The sequence below is a fragment of the Peromyscus eremicus genome, chromosome 8a, assembly GCF_949786415.1.
Source record: "Peromyscus eremicus chromosome 8a, PerEre_H2_v1, whole genome shotgun sequence".
Lineage (NCBI taxonomy): Eukaryota > Metazoa > Chordata > Mammalia > Rodentia > Cricetidae > Peromyscus > Peromyscus eremicus.
In genome coordinates, this window is record NC_081423.1 from 56,080,741 (window position 1) to 56,095,264 (window position 14,524).

Genomic DNA, 14,524 nt, shown 5'->3' on the forward strand with positions numbered 1-14,524 from the left:
GGAGGCACTGGGTTCAACCCCCAGCATCGAAAGGCAAACTGGATTTACAAGAGAGTGAGCTTTCCACTGCAGCAGGCCTGTCTTCAATTTCCAATTTTTGCCACTTCCTAGGTGTGGCCTCTCTGAGCCTCCTGTGTGACAGAGAAAATCAGATGTACTTTTGAGGTTCATTGCGAAGATGTCCCATGATAAACACAAAGACCATTTCCGGCGCAGAGCCTGACCCCCAGGAAGCACTGAAGAGCGCTGGGTCCTCGGCTATGGTGGCGATGACTGTGATGGTGACGGGCTCTTGGCCTCTGCCACTCAACCACATACCCACGTGGTCAGGGTGGAATTCAGAGAAGTTCAAAATCAGAGCCCGCAACTGGAGCCCATGTAGACATCCTGAGATGCTGTGCCCAGAGTTAGTCTCACGGCTTTGGCCCTGTGATTTCGGGCAAATCGCTAATCTCTGTGAGTATTTCCTCGTGTAAAGTGGAGATAACACAGGATGTATACCATGGGGCTTTTGTGGCTTATATAAGATAATGTTTAAAGCCTGTTTAGAACTTACGTCACTAACTTTTTCTTCTCTTAGAAAACAGAATCTCATAGGCCTTTGACATGGTTCAACAGTAAAAGTACTTGCTACCCAAGCAAGGTGATGACCTGAGTTCCGTCACCAGAACCCATGTAAAGGTGGAAGGACAGAATCCACTTCACTAAGTTGTCCTCTGATCTCCACACGCATGCTGTGGCACTTTCACATCCATGTAGATACACATCAAATATACAATAACAGCGTTTTTCAATTTAAAGAAGGAGCTGGAGAAATGGGTCACTGGTTAAGAGCACTTGCTGTTCTTGCAGAAGACCTGAGTTAAGTTCCCGGCATCCACAGCAGGCAGCTAGAAACAGATTATAACTCTAATTCCAGGGGATTGTATGCCCTCTTCTGGCTCCCTTGGACACCTCATGAACATGGTGCACACACATGCAACTAGGCACACACACACATACACATAAGTAAAAATAAATTTTAAAATATTTTAAAAGTGGGAGTGGATGGAGCATACCTTCCATCTCAGCACTTGGGAGGCAGAAGCAGGCAGATGTTTGTGTAGTCCTTGTCTACTTACTGAGTTCCAAGCCATCCAGGGCCGCATGGAAGCCAGGAGTATTGGCACACGTACCTTTAATCCTAGCACTTGGGAGGCAGAGCCAGGCTGATTTCTTTGAGTTCAGAGCTACGTAGTGAGACCCTGACTCTGAGAGAGAGAGAGAGAAGGAAGGAGTGAACGAAAGGAGTGAAGGAAAGATGGAGGGAGGCAGGGAGGGAGGAGGCAGGAAGGAAGGGAGGGAGGAGGGAGGGAGAGAGGGAGGCAGGAAGGAAGATGAAACACAGTCTCAGTCAGGCATGGTGGCTCATGCCTGTGGTCCAGCACTTGAGAGGTTAAGGCCAGAGGATCAAGAATTCAGTGTCCCTGGGCGTTGGTTTAATCCCAGCATTTGGGAGACAGAGGCAGAGAGATCTCTGTGTTTGAGGTCAGTCTACAGAGCAAGTTCCAAGGGAAACCCTGTCTTGAAAAACCAAAAGAAAATAAAAAAAAGAATTCAGTGTCACCTTTGACTACACAGGGAGCTCACAGTTAGCCTACGTTAGATGAGACCTTGTCTCAAAACAAAAGAAACATCCCTTTATAAAAAACAAAAACAAAAAACAAAAAACAAAACAAAACAAAAAAAACAAAAAACAGTGCCTTACAGCAGGATATGCAGGTTCATGCTTATAATCCCAGCACTGGGGAGGCTGAGGCAGGAGGATCGTTGTTGTGCATTCAAGGCCAGCCTGGGCTGCTCTGGGAGACTCTGTCCCAACAAGCAAAAGAAAACAGGAAGGGAGGGAGGGGTCTCCTGGGTTGCCCACGTTGGAGTTGATGGCTAATCACTGGTGGACACCCATCACTGATTAGACTGTGCAGCCTGACTGTCCCTGTTCCCTGGGGGACACCAAATTGACTGCCTGGAGTGGAGAAAGTACTGTGTTTTTGTTAAGCAAAATGGGGTTTCCCCACATTTTACACATACTTTGGTCTCAGGCCCTGATGTCAGTGCCAAGCCGTAACAGGCCACAGGCTGAGCTCCATCATTAGTGTGAACAGAGGAGTACAAGGCACACAAGCGCCTGCCTACACTCACACACTTGTGCAAGCTACGCAGCGGCATCGCCTGCCGAGAATCAGAACAGAGCAGGCCCCGGCGCGCTCATTCTCTTCAGCCCTCACCTTTACCAGGCCAACCTGACCCTCTGTAGTGAGGCACTAAAGTGGCCTCATGAGGCCAAAGTCCCAGGACTTCGTCAAATCAGAGAGGCTGGCTGTGGGCCAGGAGAACGGCCTTACACAACGACCTATGGTCTTACACCCTGGCCTCCCAGCACCAGCTCTCCCAACCCAAGCTCTCAGGGATTTGCCTCCTAATGAGGTCTGAGATGAAGAGGCTTTGCCTACAGGCATCTTGGAAATCCCCGGAAGAGTAAACACACACACACACACACACACACACACACACACACACACACACACACAGACAGGAGGACAGGACAGAACCCTTGGATTTGGAGCAAAGCCTGGGTTCTAACACTGTGAAGGGACAATGGAATGTTTGCCCTCTAGGGCCTCAGCCTCCCTGTTTGAGCCCTGGGGGCATGCTGGTGGAGGGATGGTTTGGCCCTGGAAAGTCCACTCAGTGTCTTGGTCTTTGTGCATCTGAGATTCCCAGAGGACAGACATCCCATAGCACCTCCCACAAGGGGCCAGCAAGATCTACTCCACTGGTGACTTCCGGTGAGGAGAGGAAACAAGGTATAGCATTCTGCACAGGAGCTAAGACCAGGAACTCCTGCTTTCCAGAGAACAGAAAAATATTCACACGGCCATTAACAGAAAACATTTTTAAATGCATTTATTTATCATGGGGCGGGGGAAGGGACAACAACTTTCAGCCTAGGTTCTCAGGCCCCACCTTGCTGAGGTTAAGTCTCCCTTGTTGTGCTGTTGCACCTACGACTCCATGCTGGCTTCCAGGTGATTCTCCTCTCTCCATCCCCCATCTCACAGTAGGACTACAGATATGTGCCACCCACCATCCCATAAGATGAACCTTACAGACACCATGTTAAGTAACAAAAGCCCATCACAGCCACAGATGGCCCTTACATGAGGTCACTACATGCTGTATCTAGACAGGCAAATTCAGAGATTGAAAGCAAAACAAAGGTTATCAGAGACTAAACTGCTGGGGGATGTGGGAGTTACTGTTTAACGCGGATCGGAGTTTCAGTTTCAGAAAGCGAGAAGGGCCCAGAGACAACAGTGTTGACTATTGCGCAACCCTGACTGTGTACTTGAAAGCCTGAGGGAGCTGAATGTGGTGGGAACTCCAGTTCCAGCCACTTAGAAGGCTGCAGTAAGAGGATCCCTGGGCCCCAGGAGTTTGAAACCAGCCTGTCTGCACAACAAATCTAAAAAAAAAAAAAAAAAAAAAGGTGTGGTGGGACACGTCTTTAATCCCAGCACTCCAGCACTTGCAGAAATAGGCAGATCTCTGTGACTATGAAGTCAGTCTGGTCTACACAGAGAGTTCCAAGCTAACCAGAGCTACAAAGTGAGATCCTGCCCCATCCCACCCCAAAAAATTCAAAGTAGGCAAGGGAATAGATTACTTCTCCAGCATGCAGTTAAGCTCTAGGTTCAAGTCTCAGCACAGGAGTGGGATGAGGAGTGGGTGGAAATAAATTGTAAATTTTATGTCATAGGACCAGGCTTGGTGTATAGACCTGTAATCCCACCACTTGGGAAGTGGAGGCAGGAAGATCAGGAGTTCAAGATCATCCTTAGTTACATGACGAATTTGAGGTCAGCTTGGGCGACATTAGTACCCTATCTCAAGAAGGAAATAACAACAAAATTATGCTTTGTATATTTTACCATGATTTTTAAAAGTTTTTTTAAATGCATGTGAATGTGTGTGAGTCTGCATGTATCTCATCACATTTTTTTGTTTGTTTTTGTTTTTCAAGACAAGGTTTCTTTTTTTTTTTTTTTTTTTGGTTTTTCGAGACAGGGTTTCTCTGTGTAGCTTTGCGCCTTTTCCTGGAACTCACTTGGTAGCCCAGGCTGGCCTCGAACTCACAGAGATCCGCCTGGCCTGGCTCTGCCTCCCGAGTGCTGGGATTAAAGGCGTGCGCCGCCGCCGCCGCCGCCGCCGCCGCCGCCGCCGCCGCCACCACCACCACCACCACCACCACCACCACCACCACCACCACCCAGCAAGACAAGGTTTCTTTATGTGGCCCTGGCTGTCCTGAATCCCATCACATTTTTAATTTAACTTCTTAAAAAAAGAAAAGAAAAAGTTGGGTGGTGGTAGTGGTGCACGCCTTCAATCCCAGTACCTGGGAGGCAGAGGCAGATGGATCTCTTGAGTTTGAGACCAGCCTGGTCTACAAAGCAAGTTCCAGGACAGCCAGGGCTACAGGAAGAAACTCTGTCTCAAAAAAGGGTGGGTGGGGGTGTGCTTGCTGACATTCTCAGTTTGATTCCTGGGACCCACATGGTGGAATGAGAGAACTGAGTCCCACAAGCTGTTCTCTTACACATATGGGCTGTGGCACATGTGCACTACACACACACACACACACACACACACACACACACACACACACACACACAAATAAGTGAATGTAAATAAAGAAAAACAAGAAGAGAGAGAAGAGATAGAAAGAGAGAGAGAGAGAGAGAGCCAGCAAGATGATTCATGAGGGAAAGCACTTACCCAAGGCAGAGTGTGATAACCTAATTCCGATCCTGAGTCCCACGGTGGAAGGAGAGAACCAACTCCCCAAAGTTGTCCTCTGGCCTCCACATGTTCATCATGGCATATATGCACCCACACTCACACACACACACTAATAGCACATATACATATAATAATAATAACAATAATAATAACAAATTTAATTTTTTACAAATTTAGACAGGGTCTCTCTGTGTAGCTCTAACTGATCCAGAACTCACTATGTAGATCAGGCTGGTCTTGAACTTACAGAGATCCTCTGGCCTCTGCCTCCTGAGTGCTGGAATGAAAGGCATGTGCTACCACACCTGGCTTTTTATTCCAGCCTCACAGAATAAAAGGTGACAGAAAAGCACCAGGCAAACACTTTTCAGAAACCCCCAGGGAGTCTTCTTTGGGAAGTAAGGAAGCTCGGACTAAAGGAACAGCAGATGGATCAGCAGCTGTGCAATGACGGGTAGAAGAGTCGGCACCTCTTATGGTCCATTAGCCCACGACACACACAAAGTCATCAGGCTCCAGTGTCCTCATCTTTTCCCTCGGAAATCCTTTGTTTGTTTTTGAGAGAGAGAGGCTCTCACTATGTAGCCTTGGCTAGCTTGGAACTTGCTATGGAGACCAGGCTAGCTTCAAACTTAGAGACCTGCCTGTCTCTGCCTCCCGAGTGCTGGAACTAAAAGTGTATACTGCCACAGCAGGCTGCTCTGGGAAGTCTTACTCACAAGCCTCCGGGTACATATCCACTGTGCTACAACAAACCCCTGACAAACGTACAGCTTTAGGCTCCAGCAGTCTTGTGTTCTCTCTGTGGTTCAGCAGGGAGGGCATCGGGAGTCGGCTAGATGGTGGCTGTGGGTGGGGGCGTGTCTGCAGGGAGGGCTGCAGGGCATCAGAAGGCCCAAAGGCCCCACGGGGCTAGAGGCTGTTCAGTCACATGACTGGAAAGTGGGCCCTGCACAGGACTACTTGGATGTCCTCATAGTGTGGAGGCTGTCTTCCTCGGGGTAGTGTCCCACAAAGACCAGAGCGGCTAGAATTCCAGACATATTCCACTGTGTTCCTTTAGACACAAAGACCTATCCTAACCCACTGTGGCTGGGACCCAGTAACAAGAATAGCAAGAATTGAAGCTAGTTTGAAGCTGGTTACAAAGTCACATCCTAAGGCTTTCATCTAACAGGAAAGAAAGGAACAGACTCTCCTGACACATGTCTGTGTGTATTCATCAGGGGAAAAAAAGATGTCCAGGATCTTTATTGGAAAATCCTCCAATGGCTCTCTCCCTCAGCGCCTATGGAGCAGGATAGAGTCATATGCCTATGCCTCCGCTGCAAGAGAAGCAGGTGGACACCACAGGAGACCACCTCTGTCCATAAGGAAAAAAATGATTATTGGATAAACCAGATGTGGTGACACATACCTATGATCTCAACACTGGAGAGTGAGAGGTAGGAAGATCAGAAGTTCAAGGTCATTCACAGACACATAGCAAGCTCAAGACTGGGTTACATGACACCCTGTCTCAAAAAAAAAAGGAAGCTGAGGGACTGGAGAGATGCTCAACTCAACAGTTAAGAAGCTCTTGCTGCTTTCGCACAGGAGCAGAGTTCGGTCCCCAGCACCTCCATCAGGAGACTCACACTGCCTGGTAACTCCAGCCCCAGGAGATCCCAGACCCACTTCTGGTCTCTAGGGCACTGCACTCACATGCACAAACTCACACACACACACACACACACACACACACACACACACACACACACACACACAATTAAAAATAAAAATGGGGGCCTGGAGAGGTGGTTCAGTGGCTGAAAGCACTGGTTTGCTCTTCCAGAGGACACAGGTTCTGACGTCAGCTCACACACAGCAACTTTCAACCGTCTGTCTGTAGCTCCAGTCCCAGAGGGATTGCTGGCCTCCTCTGGTCTCTTCAGATACTGCACATACGGCACCCAGACAGACACGCAGGCAAAATACAATGCATGTTTTTGTTTTTTTTTAAAGGGGCAGTGAGGTGGCTCAGTGGGTAGAATCACTTGCCATGTAAGCCTGACAACCTGAGTTCAATCCCTGGATCCCATGTGAGTGTGGGAGAAGAGAACTGACTCGTAAACTCATCCTACTGGCCTCCATGTGCGCTCCATGGCGTTCGTGTGCATGCGTATCATGTGCGTGTATATAATAATAGTAAATGATTTTAATTAATAACAAAAAATAAAAGTAAAATCTCTGGAAGGATTTACAGATACATATATGTATACCAGATGAGATGGTACATGTCTATCATTCCATCACTTAGGAGGCCATAGCTGAAAGATCAGGAGTTCAAGGCCAGCCTCAGCTACAGTGTGAGTTCAAGAGTAGCATGGGCTTCCAGAGACAAGAAGGGGGCAGAAACTCGGAATGAATATATGTCTGTCGGGTGAGGAAATATCTTCCTCAGGTGGAGCCTAAGGATGCCAGAGAGGGTCACATGCCTACAACGAGGAAGGAACAGCAGCATTCCCAGGAGAAGGAAGTGTGATCCCAACCTTCTAAATCATCTCCATGGGCCAAGAATGGTGGCATATGCCTTTAACTCCAGTACTTGGGAGGCAGAGGCCAGCCTGGTCTACATATCGAGTTCCAGGCTAGCCAAAGCTACATAGTGAGACCCTGTCTCAAACAAATAAACAAATCAAAAAAGAAAGGAAGGAAGGAAGGAAGGAAGGAAGGAAGGAAGGAAGGAAGGAAGGAAGGAAGGAAGGAAGGAAAGAATATAATAATAATATTGTGGTGTGGATTCCCAAGGAAGAAATCTGAGGTGGCAGAAAGCAGATGTTGTCCTAATCAGAGCTCCTGAAGCTAGTGAACACCAAGATGGCAGAAAGTAAGTGTACATCAGAAGCAGCTGCTGAACACTGAGCATCTCATGCGGGGACCCTCCTCGCTGAGTGCATGACTTCAGACAGGCTCTCTCACCAGCGAGTCTGTGGACAGGTTAATTCCAGTTTCAATAGCGAGCGACACCCTGTGGTCATTCACAGCTACGGCAGCCACGCACTATTCTAGGAGTGGTAAAATGTGAGAAAGTTTCTTAGTAAATTCAGAGTGGTCTCAAGATGCTGGACCCCTTGAGACCAAGAGTGAACCATTAATTGTGAAAATAAGAGTGATGGCCGTGTTGTCTCCCCAGCTGTGGGCCTGACTGTGTTCCTGTAGTGGATACAGTTGAGAAAGGCTTGAAAAAATGTGTCCTTTGGGGGTTGGGGGTTTAGCTCAGTGGTAGAGCACTTGCCTAGTAAAGCACAAGGCCCTGGGTTCTGTCCTCAGCTCCGGAAAAAATAAAAAAACAAAACAAAACCTTTCCCTTTGGGGTTGGGGATTTAGCTCAGTGGTAGAGCGTTTGCCTAGCAAGCACAAGGCCCTGGGTTCGATCCTCAGATCAAAAAAAAAAAAAAAATGTGTCCCTAAGTGTTCACAGAACCTAAACCAGGCACAAAGGATTAGGACTTTTTCTTTCCTTGTTTTTCTTTCAACAACAACAACAACACCTGGCATGGTGGTGCATGGCCTTAATCCCAGCACTCAGGAGGCAGAGACAGGAGGATCTCTGAGTTCAAGGCCAGCCTGGTCTACATAGTGAGTTCCAGGACAGCCAGAGTTACTACATCATAGAGAGACCCTATCTCAAAAAGAAAAGAAAGGAGAAAAAAAATGACAAAATCTAACATTCTTTCCTGATAGCTAGAGAGACAGCAATTAAGAGTATTTGTAGCCCTTGCAGAGGCCTCAGGTTCGGTTTCCAGCACCCACACGGTGGCTCACTGTAGATGAACAGTCTTATTAAATAAGAAACAGAGCCAAGTGCAGAGTTAAAAGCCCAAGAGGTCAGAGCAGTAGCTCAAAGCTGAGACTTAAAACCGCCTTCTTACCCTTCACTCCCGCTGTCGTCCTTCCCCTCAGAAAGAGGCCTACTTCCTGTCTGTCTGTCCTTTTATTGACTTTCTGTTCTGCCTTCTCATTGGTTGTAAACCCAACCACATGACCTCCTCGTCACTTCCTGTCTGTACAGACCTCCAGGTCTTCTATGGTTGGTATTGAGATTAAAGGCGTGTGTCTCCATGCTGGCTGTATCCTAGAACACACAAAGATCTGCCTAGCTCTGCCTCCCAAGTGCTGGAATTAAAGGCGTGCACCACCATCGCCCAGCTTCTGCTATGGCTTGCTACTAGCTCTGACCCCCAAGCTTAAAGATCCTAGCCCTTCAGGCTTACACCCCCAAGCCTCAGGAAGAGAGAAACTTCAAGCACCAGGAAATGAGAAACTAAAAATCTAGTTCCAAGGGCAACCTGACTCAGCCACTACTCAATCACCCCTGTAACAATATAACAATGTAAAAAGATTTCTGTTAAGAGATGTGCTCAACTGTGACTGGGATAGTTGCAAGTGTTCCAGGAAGGACCACTGTGACCTTTGTGTAAACTCCACTCCCGCCCTGATACCCCCCTTGAGGTTTCAGGAAGAATGTGCATGTGGACGTGACTGTACCCACTCTGTGATCACCCTGTGATCAGGACATGAAATTGTATGGGAATTGTAATCTTGTGGGATTTATGGGTTTTTCCTTTAAAAGCCCTTATGGGGCTGCAGTAAGATGTGACTCTTGCTCTTGGGAGCAGAGGAGCCCTTCTATATAGAAGCTTAATAAATCCTCGTGCTGTTGCATCAACTGGACTGGAGTCTGGGTTCTTGGGGTGCCCACTTGAGACCCTAAACTTTGGGTTCCAACACAGGCAACTTTATTTATTAACATACAAATAAAATCACATTTCAGTACAAATAAAATATCACCATAGCTCACCACCATCCATAACTCCAGTTCCAGTACATCCAATGCCCTCTTTTAACTTCTATAGGCACCAGGTATGCATATGGTACACATACATACTTGTAGAAAAAACACTTACACATAAAAAAAGCTTTAAAACCTAAATTTAAAAAAAAGCAGAAACTGGGGCTGGAGAGATGGCTCAGAAGTTAAGAGCACTGGCTGCTCTTCCAGAGGTCCTGATTTCAATTCCCAGCAACCACAACCATCTGTAATGAGATCTGGTGCCCTCTTCTGGCCTGCAGTCCTACATGCTGTATACGTAATAAAAAAAATAAAAAAAAAGCAGAAACTCATAATTATGGGTGGCAATATAACTCAACACTACATAGTGAGACTATGTGGCCTGGGCGGGCGTCTCCATGACGGGTAAGGTGACCTGCTGATGTCCCACGCAACCTAAGTCAGAAGCTCATTTTCTAGTAAAAGGGGGACCTGTAGGGCCCTGGCCCCCATTTGGGTAACTGTTGCCTTGCTTGCTGACCTTGATCTTGATATCCTCCCTATGCTAATTCCCTGCCAGGTTCCACCCTCCTGAATGCTTAAGGGAAGTTCCTTGTCTGTGTATCCTGCATAATGGGCGTTAACAGCTTAGATGAAAGATTGTAAAACATCCCTAGCGAACTTCTGCCCTCTGGGGTTCTCCCATTGTGCTGTAAGCCTGTATTTAAGACCTCCTCCCTCCTTCAATAAACAGCATTTGGCAGAAAAAAAATAAATAAATAAAATAAAATAAGAAGAAAAAGAATAAATAAATAAATAAATAAATAAATAAATAAATAAATAAATAAAAAATGCGGTTGACAGCTAAAACGCAAAAAAAAAAAGCAGAAACTCATAATTATGGGTGGCAATATAACTCAAAACTACATGGTGAGACCCTGTCTCAAAAATAAATAAGCTGGGTATAGTGGTATATACCTTTAAGTGGAGCATTCAGGATGCAGAGGCAGGCAGATCTCTGAGTTCAAGGCCGACCAGAGTTACATAGAGTAACAATGTTTTTTGTTTTTTGTTTTTTGTTTTTTTTAAAAGATTTATTTATTTATTATATATACAGTGTAATGTCTGCATTTATCCCTGCAGGCCAGAAGAGGGCACCAGATCTCATTACAGATGGTTGTGAGCCACCATGTGGTTGCTGGGAATCGAACTCAGGACCTCTGGAAGAACAGCCAGTGTTCTTAACCGCTGAGCCATCTCTCCAGCCCAAGTAACAATGTTTTGAAAAACCAAAAAGAAGAAGGAGGAGGAGGAGGAGGAGGAGAAGGGGAGGAGGAGGAGGAGGAGAAGGGGAGGAGGAGGAGGAAGAAGGAGAAGAGGAAGAAAAAGAGGACAACGATGGAGACGATGACATGGCATTGGGAGGCAGTTCAGGAGAATTGGAGGCAAGGAGTAAGGGGTGGATATGATCAATAAAAATACATGAGATTTTCAAAGATTTTTGTTTGTTTGTTTGTTTTTGTTTTTCAAGACAGAGTTTCTCTGTGTAGCTTTGGTGCCTGTCCTGGATCTCACTCTGTAGACCAGGTTGGCCTCGAACTCACAGAGATCTGCCTGGCTCTGCCTCCTGAGTGCTGGGATTAAAGGCGTGCGCCACTACTGGCCGGCAAGAATTTTTAAAATTAGATTGAAGATACACCTCTGGCTTCTATGAAGTTAAGACAACAGACTCAGCCATGCTATCCTACTCCTCGGCTTCCCTGTCATGACCTCTGTGGGCCTCCTAGTCACCCTAATTCTCCCAAGGCTTGGATATTAACTCAGTCTCTTTCTGTGTTCCCTGCTTCTGTCACTATTCAGGTGACATCATCAGCCACAAGGTTGACCTTTCCACCATCTGGACCTCTGGGTCCTCTTGTAATCAAGCATTTTTCCCTGGCACTTCCATGAGAGTTACCCACATCAGGACCACCTTTAGACTCATGACTTGGACCACACTCCCTCATAAAGCAAAGTTCCCCTCCTCCTTCCCCCTGCTCCATGGCACTCCTGTTAGTCTTCCACTTCAGTCCATGGGAACCTGGAACCTCCTGAGTCCACTTCGTGTCCCCTAGCCATCAGGACCCTTGCCGATTCATGGGCCTTCTCTGTTGTCACCCACAGGGCCTCTCCCACACTTCTCCTTGGGCTGCTCTGCCGAAGCCCTGCCCCAACCCTCCATTTCACACCTGCACCCACACAGCTAGATGGAAGCAAAGACAAGAACAGACTGGGCTTGCAGGGAACTTTCTGTTCAGTCGTCCCACAAAGCAAGGCAATGCCCAGAAACCCCCCTCCCTCCCCTAGGAGGTCTGCCTTCCCATCAGTCAGCAAGTTGTCATCCCTGGAAGCCCCTCCACTGTCTCCCTGCTCTCTCTCTCTCTCTCTCTCTCTCTCTCTCTCTCTCTCTCTCTCTCTTTCCTTTGATTTTTCGAGACAGGGTTTCTCTGTGTAGTTTGGGTGTCTGTCCTGGATCTCGCTCTGTAGACCAGGATTACAGAGATCCACCTGTCTCTGCCTCCCAAGTGCTGGGATTAAAGGCGTGCGCCACCGTCCTAACTCCCTGCCCCAGCTTCGTATGTGTGGAGGAGGCAAGGAGGAAGAAACACAAACCAAAGCCTTCACCTCCCACCACTCATTTTAGCCCCCGTCCACCTCAACTCCTGCTTTCCTAGATAGAACCGGCTTTCTCTCCTCAGCCAGTTCCTTCCCATCTCGCCACTCCATTACTCTCTCTGTTCGCCTCCCTCTTCCCACTGCGCCATTCACCTAGCTCAGTGGAACATCGTCAATCTTAACTCCCATCTCCGAATCTCCAGGCTTCAACAGTCCCTTCTTGGCATCACCTTAAGATACCTTCTGTTGGTCCAGGGATGCAACTCATTTGGTAGATGCTTTCCTGGAGTGCACAAAGAAAGTTCAGTGCCCACCCCTCATAAAACCAAATTGGGTGGCAAATGGCTGGAATGCCAGCATGCTGGAGGTAGAGACAGGGGGATCAAAAGTTAGAGGTCAGAGGTTGGAGACTTGGCTCAGTGTTTAAGAACACTTGTTGCTCTTACAGAGAACCTGAATTTGGTTCCCTGATCAAGTCTGGAGGCTCATAACCACCTGTGACTCCAGCTCTAGCTCAGACGCTCTCTCTAGTCTCTGTGGGCACCCATACCCAAGTGTGTGCGCGCGCACACACACACACACACACACACACACACACACACACACACACAAATGGGTTTTTTGGTTTGTTTGTTTTTGTTTTTTAAGGTAAGGGGCTAGATGTGGCTTAGTGGCTGCTCTTCCAAAGGATCCAGGTCCAGCACCCACATAGTGGCTCACACTAGACTAATTCCAGTTCCAAAAGATCTAGTGCTCCCATGTGGCCTCCATGGGCACTGCATGCATGTGGTTCAAAAGGCCCATAGAATAAAATTAAAAGTTAATGTCATTCTTGGCTACATGGAAAGTTCAGAGCCAGCCTGGGCTACATGAGACTATTGCTGCCATAAGGAACAGACTCCAGCAGCTCAGGGACTGAGGTGGAATCCACAGAGTCGGCAAACTAATCACCCAACTTGACTTTTCTATCTGAGGGAGTAAAACTTCATTCTCTGGGGCCGGTGAAAAAGGGAAACACACACACACACACACACACACACACACATACACACACACACACACACATACACACACACACACACACACACACATACACACACACGATGATGAAGACACCATCTTTCCTCTCCAGGATCTCACACCTTAGTGGAGAAGTTAGAAATAGATACAGCTAGTTATAAGACATGGTTATGCACCTCTCTACTCCTGGCATTCAAGAGACAGGGACAAGAGTGTCAGAAATTCAGAGCCATCCCCCACTACAAAGGGAGTACAAGCCAGTCTAGGCAATGAGACCCTGTCTTTTAAAAAAATAAAAATAAAAAAGTTAGATAGATAGATAGATAGATAGATAGATAGATAGATAGATAGATAAGTAAATAAGGACAGCCAGGCCTGGTATCAAATGCCTTTAATCCTAGCACTTGGAAGGCAGAGGCAGGAGGATCTCTGTAAGTTCAAGGTCAGCTTAGTCTACTTAGTGAGTTCCAGGACAGCCAGGACTATGATGAGAGACCCTGTCCTGAAAAACAAAAACAAACAAAACAAAAGGACAATAAGGGGGCTGGAGAGATGGCTCAGAGGTTAAGAGCACTGGCTGCTCTTCCAAAGGTCTTGAGTTCAATTCCCAGCAACAACATGGTGGCTCACAACCATCTGTAATGAGATCTGGCGCCCTCTTCTGATACATAGGTATACAAAATCAATCAATCAGTCAATTAATTAATTAATCTTTAAAAAAAAAAAAAGAACAACAAGGGCTGGTGAGAGAAGCCAAAGTACCTGCTGCCAAGCCTTACAACCCTTGTTCAGTCCCGAAACACTCATGGTGCCGACAGAGAACCTGCTCCTGAAAACTGTGACCTCCGTGTGACCACTTCGGCACACTCCTCCATCACCACCCACCAGTCACCAAATAACTAAACAAAAGGATGAAAAAGAAAGGTTGGACCAGAAAGACAGCATAGCAGTTAAAGGCACCTGCCTTACAAACTTAACAACCTGAGTTCCATACCCAAACCCATGTGAAGATGGAAGCCGATCACATCATACTCACACACACACAGTTTTTTTTTTTTTTTTTTTTTTTGGTTTTTTGAGACAGGGTTTCTCTGTGTAGCTTTGCGCCTTTCCTGGGACTCACTTGGTAGCCCAGGCTGGCCTAGAACTCACAGAGATCCACCTGGCTCTGCCTCCCGAGTGCTGGGATTAAAG

The 14,524-nt window shown here is 47.1% G+C and overlaps 1 non-coding gene across 1 annotated transcript; it reads left to right on the plus strand.

The window, feature by feature from the left end:
- The first annotated feature begins 8,199 nt into the window (after positions 1 to 8,199).
- On the plus strand, positions 8,200 to 8,271 carry Trnaa-agc (transfer RNA alanine (anticodon AGC)). The gene has a single exon. It is a non-coding gene; the product is annotated as a tRNA-Ala (tRNA).
- The last annotated feature ends 6,253 nt before the right edge of the window (positions 8,272 to 14,524 follow it).